Genomic DNA, 18942 nt, shown 5'->3' on the forward strand with positions numbered 1-18942 from the left:
GATATTGGTGAATTTGAACACACACACAAAAACAGTTGAATTGATAAACTATTCCCAAGAACTGATTCTTTGAAAAACCTCTAAAATATACACTCCTCTACCTCACCTAATAAAAAAAGAGATAAAGTACACATATACAAAATTAAGAATGAAAAAGATGATATAATCACAGAAATAGATAAAATTTTATTATAAAAATACTATTTATAATTCTACGCTAAGAAATATTTAAATCTCAGAAAAATAGATTATTTTCTAGGATTAATATTAGCTTTAAAAGAATCATGGAGCACTCGCTATGTGCCAGACTCAGTGCAAGATACTTTATCTCTTTAATTCTCACAGTGGTCCTCTTAGCTACAGGCTCTCATTAACCATTTAACAGGTGAGGAAACTAAGAATTAGGGAGAAGACACTTTTCCTGAGGTCACATGAGAAATGACAGAGCAAGAATTTGAACCCAAGTTGTCTGATTCCAGGGTCTGCACATGTAAACACTGAGCTATATTAGGAAAAGAAGCAAACATTCTAAAGATTTAGAAAATCTAAAGAATCCAATAAATACAGAAGAAATAGGAAAAGTTGCCAGAATTATCCCAGGACAGTTATATGGCTGAGTTCTTTCAAGCTTTCATGAAATAGATCATTCAAATGATGTATATATGGTACAGAATACAGAAAAAGGTGGATGGTTCCCTAATTCATTTTACAAAGCCAGCATAACTTTGAAATCAAATGAACAAAAAATTAATTTGAGATACTAGCGGACCAAATCATGTAGTATATTAAAAGGACAGTATACCACAACCAGGTAGAATTTGATCCAAAAATGTTTCAAAGTTATGAAACATTATTATAATTCATTGCATCAACAGGTCAATGGAGAAAAACAACACCAATATCTCTATAGATATCAAAAATGTATTTCATAAAATTCTAATCCATTCCTGATTTTAATCGTACATGAAATAGAAATAAATACTTAATTAGCATTATAAAAACATACAGCCTTAAAAAAGTATCTGTTATCATACTTAACATGAACCAGAAATGAGACAAAGTTTTCTGTTATCAACAACTTAATGTTTTGGAAGATCTAGCCAATACTATAAGACAAGGAAGAGAAATAGAAGAGATAAAATTTTTTAAAATTTGCTATAATTGTATAGATATGAATGACTCTTTACCTAGAAATTCCAAAACATTCAACTAAAACCTTGTAGAACATATGAGAGAATTCAATGAGATAGCCAATAACAATAGATACATAATCTCTTCCCTACATACCAGTAACAACCAGGCAGAAAATATAAGAAAACATTCACAATAGAAGCAGTACTTAATTCCTTGAAATAAACTTAATGACAAATTGTGAATTTGTCAAATTTGACAAATTGTGAATATATATATTAACCTGTAAAATATGTAAAGCCAAAGTATCAAAAAATACCAATTCTCTTTAATTTACAATTTTATAAAATTCCACAGAATATCTATAAAGCATGTTTTTAACTTCACCATATTACTAAAATTCACCTGGAAGAATAAACAAATGAGACTAAACAAGAAAATCTTGAAAAATAAGAATGAAGGAAGACTATTGCTTTCAAATAATAATACATATTATAACTATACAGTATATTATAACAAAGCAATACTAGGGTAAGAATAGACAGATTAATGGCATAATAGAAAGCCACAATGAGAAACAAAAAGTATCTAGCATGTGGTAAACGTGGAAATGAAGGATATAGTTGTTTCTCACAATAATTAAAGGATTAAAGATTCAATATAAAGAAGAAATCATGAAAGAACTAGGAAAAAATAAAAGTGACTAATTATATGAGCTTCTAAGCAAGAAGAAGCTATAAGAACAAATTAGTGATAGATTTTTTAGAACATAACAATTTTTTTAAATAAAAAAGTTGAAAGCTCCATGAACAAAATGGAATGGCAAATGAAAAATGGGGGGGGGGGGAGAATGTTGGTAATATAGGATGGAAAAAGAGTTACCATTCTTATTTTGAAAGGTATTATAAAATAAAAGATACACCAGTAGAGGAAAATGGGAAAATGACTTTCAGTTCAATATGGTGAATTACATATAGATATTCACCTGCCCTCTCTCTTGAAACTGTGCTAAATGAAAGTGAAGGGATTTTCACTTGGAGCATGAGTACACAGGGAAGAGGACGAGAAGGCAGGAGAGTGGTGACTGATTCAGAGCTGGGAACACTAGACTGGCCGTGAGGAAAGCTGAAATAAAGGCCAGGGTATGCCATGGAACCCACTGAAGTCTCAGGACTTGGCAGTACCAGGTGCCTCCAGGAAAACCTGGGCCTAGATAAGATGGATTGGCTAAAAGTCTGTTAAAGAAGAAGACAGAGCCCCAGATCTTCACCCATCAGGCAAAGCCTTCCCTAACTGTGAGAGAAGACTGAAGATGTATTACATGCAGAAAGCAAAGCAGAGGTGACTGGAGCAGAGACGCATGCCCAGTTGAGGGCAAGAGTCCTAAATTTTAAAAAGAGGAAGAAGGCAAAGCTTTGCAAGTCGGATGTTGAGACCACCCAGTCTTCCCCCACAAATCTCCCAGAGTGCTGACAGCTAGTAATACTCTAGACCAGAAACTGAAAAACTTTCTTTGGAGCATCTGAGCAATCTAAAAGAAAAAAAACATAAAAGTTCTGAAACCTGGGTTCCCCAATAAAAAAGACCACTTAGCTCACTCTACAGTAAAGCCCATAGTTTACAAGGCCCAACCACATACTGAGAGCTTCCAAATAGCTCATTAGTGTATTTGGATGCATGCATTACAGATATGTGTCTATATCATCTATATCTATATATCTATCTATATGACCAGAGAGTTGAGAAAAGCACCTAACATGGAAGTTAGAGACTCACTTGGAGGAAGAAGAGGAAAAAAAAAAAAAAGCTTGGAGACTCTGTAAGAGAAAGAAAATTTCAGAAAACCTATTATTAATATTTTCAGAAATATCAAAGAAGCAATTACATCCATGAAACAAAATGCTATAAACTACTGTTTAGGGTATAATAAAAAAAAACCTTGAAAATCAGAGATTGCAGAAGTGAAAACAGGTTAAAAGAAGAAGACAGAGAAATCTCTCAGGAAGAGAACAAAGAGGTGAAGAGATGCAAATCAGAGGAAAAATACATGAATAGCAGAGAACCAGTCAAAGAGATCCAACATACAAACAATATAAGTTCAAGAAAGAGAAAAGTGATAGGAGGACACTGTCCAAGGAATCGTTTAAGAAAAATTTTCACAACTGAAGGACACATATTTTCAGATCAAAAGGGCCTGGAAAAATGGATGAACGTAGATCCACATCAAGACGCACACACATGAAATTCAAAGCACAAGAAGACAATGAGAAAACACTGCAAGTTCCAGAAAGGGAGGAGAAAAAAAGATCACATACAAGGGATGAGGAATCAAAAAGTTTTCAGACTTCTGACCAACAGCACTAGAAGCCAGAAGGCAATTATTTATGCTTTCCAAATCTCAAGGGGAAAAAAGTTACTAAGTAGAATTCTATTCCCAGACAAGCCATCAACATCAGTGTGGACTAGACATTTTCCTTTTCAGATGTGAAAGGTCTCCAAAAATTTACCTCCCATGTACCCTTTCTCAGGAAGCCACTAGAGGATACACTCTAGCTAAACAAGGGAGTAAACCAAAAAAGAGGATAACACGGGATTTACAAAATCAGGGATCCAACCAAGGAGAGATGGTCAAGGGAATCCCCAGGTAGAGAATGAGGAGGAGATCCCAAGATAAGGGCAGGAAGCCCAAAGATGAACCAATCCAGAACAGAACAGGCAAAGAGGCTCCAGGAAGAGATTTCTTCAAAAAGATAAAACACATTAAATAAAAACAAAAAATACTAATGTGTTTGAATGTCTTGAGAGGCTGGGGATAAATCTGTGATAAGTTCATTAAAAACTAACCAACCAATCAAAGAGAGAAGGAAAAAAAGAAACAAACAAACAAAAACCAAGACAATTATTACCTCCAGAGAAAACAAAAAGTTGTAAGGAGAAGTAAATAAACATTGTGCTGTTGTTCCGCTATCAAGAGTATTTACACTGTTAAAATAATGTAAACACTGAATATTGATCAAACCAAAAATGTGAGCTAAATATATTGAAAGGATGGGACAGAGAGGTCTTCCTGTGTGTGGTGAGGCCAAGGGCCTTTGTGAAAGAGACTTAAATCTTCATCTTCTGTGAAAAAGTGAAAAGTCAAGATAATGCTTAAGCTAAAACAATTTTTTTGAGAACTAGAAAAATCAGAATGTTACTTAGAAAAATGGTTGTAAATGTCAAGAGACTCAGTTAAAAGAGTTAAAAGCTGTTGCTTCTGTGGAGCAGGATATGGGATTGGAGTGGAGAAGGCTGATGCTTCTACAGAATTCTGTAAAACTATTTGATGCTTAAAATGATGTATGTGCATGACTTCAACAAAAATAAAACTCAATGAAAGATGCAAAGACCCTGAACTGACAACTCAGATACAAAGCACCAATAAAGATATGGGAGGAAATGCTCTTATCGCAGGTAATAAAATAACTGAAAATGAGAAGGGTGAAATATTGTGTTTTGACAAATTGGCAAATGTTTAAAAACTTTGATAATTCCCAGAGGAACAGTCACTTCTCAAACTAATTCTGAGAATGTAAGTAAGTTGGTACAAAGAAGGGCAACTTGGCCATAAAATGCTCACACCTTTTGACATGGCCATTCCACTTTCAGAATGCACTGAAGGAAAATGAAAGATGAAAAAAACAAAGTTGTTCAGCCCAACTTACACCATCCAACTTTTAAAAATCATGTAAATATCTGACAAGAGCATGTCAATTAAATCAATTATGATATAGTCATTTGCTAGGATACTAGGTAAAAAAATCACAAGACAGGAAATTACTTAATGGCATAGGAAAATGTTCAGGATGTATAGTTAGGTGAAAAATTAGGATGACTGTGATGAACCCAATTTACAATATACATACATATGTGTGTACACATGCACACACACACACACGCACACACACACACTTTTGCAATTTATAGGTGAAACCAAAAGACCAGAAGCTGGTCACCAAAATGCCGGCCGTGGTCATCTTTGAGCAGTGAGACTCTTGTTCTTTTTAGTATTTTACAAGTTTTCACAATAAACGTATTTCTTTTTTCTAGAATTATTACACGCAATAAATTTTAGTTATCAGCTTAGTAACTTTTACGGGAAAAACTCACACGGCTCCCCCGTCTTCATTCTCCACGACAGAAATGAGTTCACAAAACACAATTATCTGCATAATTTATAAGAGACTCAGCGGGGGGCAGGGGTGTGAAGGTAACCCGGAGTCCCAGCTCAAGCGGCCAACAAGGACTCTGGCGTCTGGTCAGCTGCAAAGTGACCACTTGGGTGGGACCAGAGATGAGGGCCAGGTGTCTGGGGTCGCGCCCCTGCTGACCTCCCCTCTATGCTCTGGGTAGCTTCTGAGTGGCTTCATCCTTCGCTCAGAGAAGCAGCTGCCAGAAACGGCCCAGCCTCTACCTGCCACTGCCCAGGTGGGCAGTGCGTGCATTCGGGCCCCTCGGAGGCCTTCACGCGTGCTAATATCGCCTCTAGTCTTTACCTTTTCTAGACCAAGCCTGGCCCTTAGTCACGGGCACACAAGCCTCTTAGAGTGTAACGAGGAAAAGCACAACTCACCCAGTGAAGCAAGGGCTCCACCCATCGGCAGTGTCCTCAGGAAGCGTTGTGCTCAAGCACCCACACCTCCACGGGCTCCGTGCGAACAACCTTCCAAGACAAGAGGGCCGAGTCACAAAACCACGTCCAACTGTGTGAGCACGTGTCTGACCCACAGGGTCCGTCCCTGGAGGGGCGGTTGGCGAATGGTGAGGCCAGCCCTGGGGACGCAGAGCCAGAGCGGAGTCGCCTCCCCGACTCAGGATGCTCCTACTCCAACGTGAGACGAACGGGGCAGATCTGGGTCGGGGTGATAGGAGGTGTGAACGGGGGAAGGACGAGAAACTCAGGCTGGAGCAGGGCGGAGGGGAGGAAGGAGAGGATGACCTCGGTTCCGGCCAGTTGGGACGTCTGTCGAGATAAAGAACACAGGGGCCTGTGGGATTGGCCTAGGCGATCAGTGCCCTCGGACCTCCATCCATCGAGTGAGTGCTGTTGTTAATATCCCTGTCATTGTCTATTGTATCCAGGGATACACAGAACTGGACCGATGACAGCCTTCATCCCATGACACCAATCATCACTGGTCCACGAATGGCTCTTTTAGTTTATTCTTTTTAACTTTTTAAGGATTTAATGCTCATTCATAAACCCACCAGAGCTCCAAGCCAGAGCTAGGGCACTAACTGTACGTTGCATCCCCCAGGGCTGGGGGGCCGTTCCGTACAGCCCCGGGGTCATGGGGCTCCCCTCCAGCCCTGCCATCGGAGGCTGACACCCCCCGATCCTGAACTTGGGAGCCACGCTCCAGCTATTCACTCCCTGCTCCGATCCGTTCCAGCCACGCCATTCCTGGCCTGGGAACTAAGCGAGGCCAGGCTCTCGCCGCTGTGAAAGAAATGGGCTGGTCTCAGACAAAGCCCCAGCTGAAGTTCTCCCTGAGGTCACAGAAGCCAGGGTTTGGGGGCAAGTGGGTACCAAGTGGGCTCTGGGGCAGGAGGCAGCTCGGGCAGGCCAAGGGTGGCCCTGCACCCGCTCCCCTGATGGTTGGAGCCTCGTGTTCAGTGTATTTTGAAACATGCTGTTTGGGGCGACTCTCAGGAGGAGGAAAAGCATTTTCCAGATGGTTCCCTGTAGGGCTTTTAGGAAAGGTCACCACACTGGTGGAGTCGGCCTGGAACATTTGTTCAGTTCTTTCATCCTGATGAGCAAACCATAAACACGTGATGCCCTCAGGACCCGACCCCTCGCGTGAAAGGGGACACTGCCTCCGATCCCACCGGTGAGGACGGCAGACGCCAAGGCTCTGCCCCCAGAGCCCCCCTCCGGCTTCACTCTCTCCTACCCTATGACCCAGGGAGGTGACCAGGGCTGGGATGGCTGCAGGACCCAGGGGACCCGCCCTGGGCTCAGGCACAGAGCTGGGCTCATCACACTCATCTGAGTCTCGGTTTCCTTCTTTGCAAGGGGGAGCCAATGATGTGCCCCCTGTAGCACTGGGGGCTTCAGTGAGGTGCAAATGCAGCAGCACCCGCCAACTCAGCCAGCCCCCGGGGTGGGGGGAAGGGAAGGGAGAGCAGCTCCCGGGGCGGGGGGGCAGGGGGGATATGCAGAGTTGGGCTGGGGGTCCCCAAAGGGCCTCTCCCTCCCTCGTGTCTCCAACATCTGCCCAGCACTTTCTAGCTCATAAAACCCTTCCCTCTATGCCCTGTCGCAGCCCAGAGAAGGGCTATCCTATGGGGAGCCTCATCTTCCAGCCATCCCCGCCCTCACATCCCCCAGTCTCCCTCCAAACCGGGCACGGAGCGCAGTCCCTGAGAAGACGTGGCGGGGAGAGAGAGCTGGGAGGAGAGGCTGGGAGACGCACAAAGCGAAGGACTCAGACCGGAGGGTCCCAGTGGCCCTCTCACTCCCTGACTTCTGCGAAGGGAATGAGTCTCCTTTGGTGACCTCCCCCCTCTTCAAGCACGGCTCCTTCAAAGTCTGAGGAGCGCCCGCCAGCTGGATAAACAGCCAGCCGAGCCGAGGAATGCGGGCTCACGGCTTGCCGGGGTACTGAATATCTGGATATGTGACCTGCAGAGCAGCGGGGGTGTTTTGGGGGGAGGGAAGAGGGGCCGTGCAGAGGGTCTGTATAGAGAGGAGGGGCGTGAACAGGAGGAGGCAGGGGCCCAGAGATGCAGGGAGAGGCCAGGGGCAGAGGCAGCTGGACAGATGGCCTTTGAGAAGTCTGAAGGTGGGCCGGGGTTCCCCGGAGAACCCCACAGGAGGGGCCATCAGAAAATGAAACCAGGAGCCCGGCGGAACCAGGGGTGGGCGGTGCAGCAAAGGTGAGGGGACAGCTGAGGCTGCAGCAGGGACACCTGTGCCCAGGCCCACCTTCCTCCCCGCTGGGCAGCTGCCAGCAGCTCAGGCCGATACCAGGAACATCTGCCACAGACGGGGTCCAGCCCCCACCAAGCTAGCGGGACTGTCATCGTACCATGTTGAAAAAACACGTGCTGGGAGAAGCCTCGGATCTCAGGGAAAAGAAAATAAAACTGGGGACTTCCCTGGTGGTCCAGTGGGTAAGACTCCGCACTCCCAATGCAGGCCCAGGCTCGATTCCGGGTCAGGGAACTAGATCCCGCACGCATGCCGCAACTAAGAGTACGCATGCCGCAACTAAGGGTCCACATGCCGCAACTAAGACCCAGCACAGCCAAAATAAATAAATAAAATAATAAATAAATAAATATTGAAAAAAAAAAAAAAGAAAAGAAAACTGGCCCCAAATTACAAGTGAAGCTCAAGGGCCTGGAAGTACAGAAGAGAGCGGGGTCAGGACCGCAGTGAAATAGGGAGACATCTTTTCTCTCTCCCCAGCAGGCAAGACATCACCCTTCTTCCAGGTATGCAGATGGGGAAACTGAGGCCAGGCTGGGTTAGCCACTGGCTCCAGCTCGAGTCTCAGATGCTGGAAGAAGGAAACATCACCCTCTGTGAGGGTCCCTGGGGGATACTGAGGTCCCCTGCGAGCCTGGGAGGCCAGTGGAGGGAAGACGTGAGGACGAAAAGGTAAGTGGGGCGATTCCGCATGTGAGTGAGCACCTCTGAGGCTCCGGAAGGGCAGGGACAGGAGAAGAGCCCACGGCACGGACAGCACACGCTCCACAGGGGCGGAGCTGCACGCAGGGGCCACGAGCTCTGGTCAGTGCACAGCTCTTGGCACTTTTGAGACGTTTGCAGAATAAATGAATGAAATTTACTTCCCTTTTACAGATGACGGGCATGGGACTTGGAGGGGCCTGGTGACTTCTCCAAGGGCACTCTCTGCTATCTTTCCTGGCAGAGAAAAGAACAAAGATGTCAGAAGAGAACGAGAGACAACAGAATCACCTGTCCTCAGGGGCCAGTCCAGGGCCAGTGTCCACTCACCGAGGACAGCAGGGACAGGGGCCACAGGGCATGAACACTGAGAACTGATCTCCAGGGCTGTCTACCCCTGTGCCCCACCGCCACCGCTTCTGTGATCCTGGAGCCCGGCCTCAGGCTTTGCTCTGTGTGTCGGGTGCCCACTGAGGAAAAGCCCAGGGAGAGCGCAGGATGTGGAATCAGGACTGTCTGGCTGAACTGTGGCCCTGACGGGACCCAGGTCACAGCCCCACCCCACCCCCCAGGCCCCAGTGTCCTTGTCTCCACAGTGAGGAATGGGTGTCACCCATCTCCAAGTGAGATGTGGAAACTTTGGGCTGTGAGAGCAGACACAATATAACGTCATTATTCTTTCTCCCCAGTCAGGCCCACTGAGCTCCAGTGCACAGCCCCTCCGGGGCCTGCTCCCAAAAGGAAGGGGAGCCTCTGGTCGCCGTGGTCCCCCAAGTGGGACAGGATGGTCCCTGGGCCTGCTCCTGGGTATCTCTCTCCTCCAGGCCTGGGCCAAAGCCCCGGTCCCTGTAGCGCTCACACACTTGTCCCATAGATTTCAGGACCAGCTCAAATTCCCCTCTGGCTTCAGGAGGGTCTGAGGCCTCCGCCGAAAGTTTGAAAGAAGAGATGATGAGGGTCACCCATCCCGCTCAAGTTTCATCAGAGAAGCAAAACCAAACCGCGGAATTCTGTCTTGCAAACCTTCAGCCTGTTCAGTGACAGCTGAAGGCTTGTTTTCAATCTTCCCTTCCCTTCCTTGGGAGGAGGCCCCAGCGACCCCCACAAACCAGACTCGGCTCTGGCCAGTGGCCACGGGGTTTCAAATTTTGAAACGGGCCTTTTGCAAAATGTTCAGTTTCGAGCCCTGGTCCGATTGCCCACATCCTGTCCAAACTTCCTGGGGGAGCGAGATTTATTTAAGAAAGGAATAAAATCCCCATGTTCAGGCCATTGAGTGAAAACACGCTCCATCACAGGCAATTTCAAGGATTAAGGTTACACATCTCTTAATGAGTCACAGGCAGAAAACAAAGTGGAGTTGGCTGGAGGAGGAGGACCAGCCTCAGTCATGGGGAGGTGCTAGTCCTCAGCGCCAAGGACCCCAGTTCTCGGCCAGGGATATAATCTGCCCCCCAGCACGGCCTCACAATCATTCTTTTGTGCATTCATTCATTCTTTCACTCCACCCGTATTCTTACTGATGGATAAGCTACTCTGCACAGGTTCTGTACCGGAGAGTGGGGAGTCTTAGGCACCCAAGACCGAGCACCCCCAGTCGGGAAGCTCAAGGTCTGGTTGGGAAGGCAGATGCCTAACCAGATCATGGCCAAGCAACAGGACCGGTTTCCGCATGGAAGTCAAGTTCACGGCCATGGAACAGTTCTGAGTGTGGGGGGACTCATCCCATCTGGAGGGGCAGGACAAGCCCTCCGGTGATTGAGCACCGTGGGGAGAGGGCTAAAGGGTGAGCTTGTGCAAAGGCACAGGGGCACAGATGCACGCAGACTCGGGGGTGGGCAGGTGGTCTGCTGGGTGATGCGCGAGGTCAGGGAGCTTGTGGTGGGAGGTGTGATGGGAGACCAAGTCATGAGGATCCTTGAGCATGAAGCCAAGGAGCTTGGACTTCACCCTGGGGCTTTGGGAACTCATGAGAGAGCTCTAAGGAGCAGGGGACTCTTTCTCAGTCATTCTAGAAAGATGCACAGGGAGGAGAGCAAATTGGAGGAGGAGCAAGAAGACCAGTCGGAGGTGAAAGACAGCCCAAGGAGCCTGGATCAACGTGGGGGTGATGGTGATAAGAACCGTAGACTCATGGGCTCCCTGGAGAGATGCTGAAGGGGGTGGACCGGAGTTGGAAGCAGAGGGAGGGAGGCATCAGGGATGGCAACTGAAACAACGTATGCCCTTTTGCCAGGGGTGCTGTAGAACATTCTAGCAATGTTAGTGATAGCCAGTGTCCCAGGCAGCCATTTTGAGAAACTCAAAGAAATACGGTAGAGGGAAGCGAAAAGGTCACCACACATTCCATTCTACCCTCGGTTTGTCATTTGGCAACACATCTAAGAGAAATACTTGAAAGTTGACAGGGCAGATCAAACCCTGACAATCAACAGAACTTTCCTTAACAAGCACGGTGCTTGAGTGAATGTTGTGGTGGGCTGGCTGGTCACAACTGCCCAGGAAATGACCAGGCAGCAGCTGCACAAACTCCAGAGTACACTTGTCTCTCTTTCCTCCAAGGATGTCCGAAGACTCTGCTGACCTGATTGACCCCAGGGAGCCAAACCATCGACCAGCTCCCACCAAGTCTATAGCTTTGTCCTCCTTTCAGTGTCCCCCCAAAACACAGGAGAGAAGCAGATGCAGCTTCTTATGAGGGTCAAGACCAGTCCAGCTGGCAGGTTAACAAAGCCCCGGGCACCTGGGCTTCATAGCACTGGTCACATGTGTAATCAGGTAATTTTGCCATGAATAGTTGTTTAAAATCTATCTCCCACTCAAGACTTGAAGCTCCACCAGGGTAGAGATGGGATATGTCTTATTTCTTGCTATTTATCACCCAGCCTCTGGCACCATAGAAAGGGCCCAATATTTTTTGAGTAAATGAAAGAATGAATGATTAATTCGCCAAGCATTTCCGGATGCCCAGACCTTCTTCTGGGTGAGCATGACTCAAAAAGAAGACCCCGACTTCAAGAAGTTCATAGCCCTTTGGGAGAGATTGGTGGCTTATAGTTTAACAATGTAATATGGGCTCTGTCAGTGGTACTGATGAAGGATGAATGAGTGAGGAAGGGCAAATTTGGACACAGGGATGTGGGAAGTCAAAGGAGGGGCAGGGGACTGTGGGAATGTGAGAGGCAGGTGACATCTGTGTTAGCCAGTGAGGGAAGCACACCTCGTTTACCCAGGAGTTCTGGGGAAATGTGAGAACCTGATTCCCATATGTGTACACACTTGACAGCCGAATCTTAGGCTCTAGCCCAAAGGCATCAGTGATGATCATGCAGCTCACCCTCAGCATTCAGAGGGTCCACCTGCTACCCACATGGTCTGAACACCTCTCCAGAGGACTGGAGTTTGCCCAGATGGGAGAGAGTTGACCCAGAAGGCTCAAAATTAGAGGCCCAGATGCCCACAGTTAAGAAGGGGGATTCTACCTGATTCAGGTGAATGGTTTGAGCTGACATCAAATCCTTGCAAAGGAGATGGCTATATTCCAAGCCAGATGGCCAAGTACCATCACCAAGTTCAAAGGAAGGATGCAAGACCAGGAGTGGGAGACGGAATCCAGGGTCAGGAGCTGGTCAAGACAAGAGAGGAAGAGTAGTGGTCGGTATTAGGTAAATAGTGGATTCTGAATACGTAATTGCTGGGGGGAGGGAAGGAGGAATAGAAGGAGGGAGGGAAGGAGGACGGGAGGGAGGGAGAATCTTGGGCAAATGCCCTACACCGTGCAAAAGTGTTGCCAACTCACATTTCTTGTTGTCTGTCCCTGGTAGAGGGTATGTTATGATGCCTTAAATGTGCATGGTCTGGGCTGGCCTGTCCCATCCAAACTAGTATTCTTCCAAAACTTAGTTGAACTCTCCATTCTTCTGGGACAGGGGAATTTGGGTACCACATCCATTTGGGAGCTTTTAAATGAATGCAGTTGATGCCATCAATTACAGCTCTTTCAGGTAATTTCTGAGGCATCTCTTTCCTCTCTGGTACCACACTATTATGTATAGGATAGGTATTACGCCAGATAAGGGCCTTATAATAAGCTCCTGTTAGACAAGGTTAATTCTCACAACAATCCAGCCAGGTAGGTATCGTTATTCTCATCTAATAGGTGACACTGAGGCTGGAGGTCCGGAGTGCTTCCAGTCTAACCCAAAGTCCCACAGCTAGAAGCAGGATGAAAGGCGATGAGTGGCCCCCCTCACTGGAGGCATAAAAACAAGACTGGGTTATTTTCAATCTCCTGTCTTGGCAGAGGCCGGGGCAGCTTTCGGGAAGACCCAGGGCTTCCATTCCACCAATCCAAGCCAATGTTGCCCAAGGATGGGCCAAGGTCCAGGGCAGTCAGAACTGCCAGGATCCTGTCTCACTGTCTGGCACTGGCCACAGGAAGCTGGACTCAAGGGAGAATTTGCACTTGGGTAGGAGGATGCCACAGACCATCTGACACACAGCACACCTCCCTGCAGGAGAGCTCCCGGGCCGTTCTGAGAAGGGCCATCCCGGTTCCACAAAAGCACGTGTATTTTTAGCTATTCGTTCATTCATTCAGCAGTAATTTACTGGGCGCCTCCTAGGCTCAGGCTGGGCAGGCCCTGGGGAGACAGAGAAGAATTTGACCCAGTTCTTGGCTCATGGAGCAGGTCAGTTTAATGGTGACATGTAAACAAATGCCCACGACGGAGTAGGATGGGTGCTCCATGCGGTATTTAGAATGTGCTCTGAGGCTGGGGTGTGGCTGACTTTGGACTGGTCAGGGAAGGAAGCCCAGTGGGACCTCATCTACTCATTGCCTCACACACGGGTCACTGACTCACTCACTTACTGATTCGTTCACTTATTCACTCGTTCATTCATAGAGCACTCAATTTATTCTTGGATGACATATGCATTGACTCGTTTAATCACCCAATTATTATTCTTTTATTCAATGACTCTAAGATATTCATTCCTCCATCCATTTGCCTGTTCATTCCCTCATTAATTTGTCTCATGCCTTGACTTACTTATCTACTCATTAGTTAAATTATTCAACTTTGTCCTCTTTTCATTGACTTCTTTATTCCCACACTCCTTTTTTGACTTATTCATCAATTAATTCATTTGGTTCCTCATTGACTCACTGGCTCACTCATTCTGTCCTTACTAATTAACTTTCACTAATCCATTTATTGATAAACTCAGTCTGGAATCCACTTATTAATTCACTCATCTGGTTGCATACTCATCTTTCTCTTATTGAGTCATTGAACTACTAGTCTTTCATTCATTTCCTCCTTCACTTACTCATTCGTCACTCTCCATCCACCTCTTGACATTTGTACCTACACATCGACTCATCCACTCATGAATTCATCATACACTTAAGTACTTATTGATTTAGTTACTCTACGCATTATCAATGTGTCACTCATTTGTGTACTCCACATTTTCACTCCTTTTTTTCCATTCCTTTGTTTACTCAAAGACTCATTCAGGGGCTTCCCTGGTGGCGCAGTGGTTTTGAATCCGCCTGCCAAAGCAGGGGCACGGGTTCAAGCTCTGGTCCAGGAAGATCCCACATGCCGTGGGGCAGCTAAGCCTATGTGCCACAACTACTGAGCCTGCCACAACTACTGAGCCTGCACTCTAGAGCCCACGAGCCACAACTACTGAGCCCGCGTGCCACACTTCTGAAGCCCGTGTGCCTAGAGCTCGTGCTCCACAACGAGAAGCCACCACAGTGAGAAGCCCGCACACTGCAACAAAGAGTAGCCCCCGCTCGCTGCAACTAGAGAAAACAGGCACGCAGCAACAAAGACCCAACGCAGCCAAAAATAAAATAAATAAAATTAAATAAATAAATTTATTTTTAAAAAGACTCATTCATTCACTCACTCACTGCTTCATTCATTCATTATTTCATTCACCTTTTATTCAATGACTCATTCAACAAATGTATTACATGTGCTCTATGTGCAGTAGGTAGGAGGAGTGTGAGTCCTAACACCCTGGACCTCACAGCCCAGGGAGGTGGTCATTGGCACAGGCATCTTCTCTTTTATAAAGCATCTGATACTTGAGACTGAGCTGAAGTCCTGCCATCTGTGCTTCTGGAAAGCCCATCTACTTGCCCTATTTATACTGAATTATTATATTTATCAGTAGGTCTCCACCTAATCCCAAAGAGCTACTTGACTGCTGGAACTAGATCAGATTTAGATATGAATGCCATGACCAATACAGAGCCTGACACAGATTTGGATCAATACTTGTTGAGCTGAAATTAATACCTTAGTATCAGTTATTTTTGTACTCTCTCAGATACCAAATTTTCTCTCTCAGAAAATTTTTAAATATGGGGTACAGGGACCTCCTGCCATCACCTCCTATCAGGTCATTAGTATTTGTTCCTGAGATAGGGTAAAAAAAAAAATCCAGGTAAGCAGCATGCAAAAATATCCAAATTAGTTCAGTACAACATGAACTGCATACTACATACTATTAAAACAAATATTTTAAAAAGTGTTTTATTTTTATAAATGTCAGTGGTGCAGAACTGTAATAATCATAATCCTTGTTTCAAAACACATTTCCATCACTGACCCTCTTCTAATTTACTTTTTCATAGATCGATTTACTAAACAATAATAATAATGATAATAGTAACACCCAAGAACCCACTAAAATACAACAACAAAAACAACAAATATTTTAATATCTATGTCCCCGTTATAAACAGAGGTAACAGATTAAATCTTTTTGGTTAAATGGATCTCAGAGAAGCAAAATTGGGCCACTCAAAATTCTTGTTTCATAAAATTTTATCATTGAAATACTCTTGGTCATTTTAATTTTCTTTATATATGGATTTTCTCTTATTTATTAATTTAGTCAGGTACTCATTTTCAAAAGTAAAGTCAACAGCAAAGAATCCACTTCCAAACAAGAAGGTAAACTTTGACTATTACGTCTCCCTATATACTCCTTAAACAGAGTGGTAAAATAGCTGACTTGAGTTAAACAAATCCTTGTTTCATGAATAATCACATCATTGGTCATGAGTGGCCATTGTGATTTTACTAGCATATTTATCTTTAATTTGTTTAATTATTTATTACCCAAGGAAAACACAACCAACCCAAGAACAAGATCTTTGACTAAGCCTAGAATTCATCTATGCTCGTCTTACTCTAAGAGGCAGCAGTCTAAATCTATTTTTTAACAGAAATCTTTTTTTTTTTTTTTTGGTTTTGCAAAATGAATTAACCACGATCTTTGTCAGACAAAGTCTTATCATTGGTCCCTGCATAATCTTCTTTGATTTGTTCTATAATTACATGAAGCCATCTATTCTTTTTTTTTTTATTCTTTTTAAAGAATATAGTCATTATCCATAAACAAAATGACCAAACCAAGAATAAAAACTTAATCTCTTACTTACCCTGATCTATACTCTCCTTGGCCACATAGGTAACAGTCAAGATCTTCATCATTAAATAATGACTAAAACAACCAAGGTGTGGCCATTCTGGGGCACAAAGCAGATGGAAAAAAGAATAACATACACTGATCCATTGGTTCATATTTTGCACTCTTTCATTTAGTTAACCATTTGTTTAATCCTAATTTTGTTTCCTTCATTAATCAAACATCTAGTAACCCACTTCTGACTAAAAGCAGAACATTGATTATTAAATACCTCTTTCTAGCTGCTTCCTACACAAAGTGGTAACAACTTTATGTAAATGTTTTCTTATTGGGCCAACATATTTCAGAACTGAAGTAATTATATTCCTTATTTTATAACACATCCTAAAAATTGGTCCGTGTTTTGACCTCTCTTTCTTTTCTTTTCAGTGTATTTGTTTATTGATCCATTCATTTATTCACTAATAGTATAAAACCAATATCTATGAACCCTCTCAACTAGATTCTCAAACTTTCCTGAGATCATTCCCAAAAAAGTCATACACTAGTTCTCTTTTTGCCATGGACCTCAGTGGTTCAAAAAATGATTGATCATAATTTTTATTCAGATGCATTCCAGTCACATCATTGGTCCAGGTGTGGCCCTTCTGCATTTAATTTGAACAATCTTTAGATGTTACAATGAACAACCATGAAACTGCTGTCCTACTCAACAACTAGAGTACTGACTTCCTAAATGAGTAACAGCCTAGATCTTTATCAAGAGAGGGATGTTTAAATAATCAGTGGGACAAACATAAAATGGGACATTTGAGTTTTGAAATGAGTGGGAAAAGTTAAGTTTTTTTTCTTGTACTTCATTTGTGCTAAATTGCATTAATCATAAACTGGCTTATAACACATTCTCATCGTAGGTCTATGCATGGCATTTAATTTTAATTACATTTATTCTTTTTTAACGATACAACGGAAACCCATGAGCTAACCACCCAAACCAAGAACTTTATTACTTACATGGCATGATATGCTCCTCCCCCGGCGGGATTAGGCAAAGATCTTCATGATTGGAGAATAATTTAATTAGCTATAGTCCATCCATCCTGTGGAATGTAAGATGCTGACAAACGAAAAGGCCTGGATTTGGGTTTTAATTTAGTGAACATGTGGTAACCATGACAACAATTAATTGTAAACAATGATTTATGCCACATTCTTATCTCTGGTTCATGAATGGACCTCCATTTTATTAGTTAATATATTCAGTTATTCATTTTAATAACATAATAAGCACCTGTAAATGAACCACCCAATAGAAGAAGAACTCTGAGTGTTGCAGACAAGAGACTCTAGGTCTCTTACCCACAGAGCTAAGAAGTCAGAACTTCATTTTTTTTTTAAATTGGGGTATAGTTCTTTTACAATATTGTGTTAGTTTCTACCATACAGCGAAGTGAGGTAGAATTCCCTGTGCTATACAGCAGGTTCTCATGAGTTATCTATTTTATACATATTAGTGTATATATGTCAATCCCAATCTCCCAATTCATCCCACACACCCCCTTACCCTCCTTGGTGTCCATACGTTTGTAGAACTTCATTTTTTAAAAGGTGTCTGTTGTGCTGAATCAGATTCTTCACGAACCTTGGTTTATGACACAATCTTATCATTGGTCCTTATGTGGCCTTCTTTGATTATATTCCATACTTTCTTTTTTTCAATTGTTCGATCTGCAAAAATCAGGAGTCACTATTGGACAGACAATCCATCCGTATGGTGCTCTGAGTGAAAACAGATCAGCTTGCTATATGATGGACTAAAATCCCACTATCCAAGATGTAAAGTAGTGAGAGGAACAGCCATCAAATGTATTCCATACTTTTAAATCGTACACTGAATATCCTAAATAAGTTATCCCAACAAAGACAAGAACTTGACCATTACTCACATTGAACCATGAAGGTCTTGATCATTACAAAACGATTATCAGCTCATGCCCATTCTGTGAAGCACAAAGCAAATAGCACAAAAAAGGGGGGGGGAGGAGGAAATGAATATGGATTCTTTTATAACTTTAAAAATGTTAAATAAAATATGACAGAATATCTTTTGCCCCAAAAAGGCAAATAGGCAAAATTCTCTCCACTGATTCATGTTTTCTGCTTGATTGACTTGCTATTTAGGTATTAATTCATTTCATTATTTATTTCTGTTTCTCTTAATTAAATAAACTAGAACTCACCACTGATCTAGACCAAGAACATTGACTCTGACTATTCTCTGTCTAAATGACCTTCATCCCAAACAGGTAACACCTCTGATTTGTTTGTTTATTAATGAACCTCAGTGTTCTAGGATGATATTTAAAAATATATAGTTCAACAGTTGTACTGACTTGTTACATCCTAATCCTTGATGTGTAATTCATTCTCATCTCTGGTCTTTTAAAATTTTGTGTACATATGTAGGCATTTATTCATTTTTTGTAATACAGCGAACACCCATGAGCAAACTACCCACCCAAGGATGAGAACTTTGTGTACCATGTATACAGGCCTATAGGCTTCTTACCCAGAAACTCCCCAGCCATGACGTTTAACCATGAGAAGCCATTCTGGGGAGTAGAAAGCAAATGTGAAAGAGAACAAAACAGCCTAGATTTTGACTTTGCTCTAAC

Source organism: Balaenoptera borealis, assembly GCF_965194805.1.
Source record: "Balaenoptera borealis genome assembly, chromosome: 3".
In the NCBI taxonomy this organism is placed as follows: domain Eukaryota; kingdom Metazoa; phylum Chordata; class Mammalia; order Artiodactyla; family Balaenopteridae; genus Balaenoptera; species Balaenoptera borealis.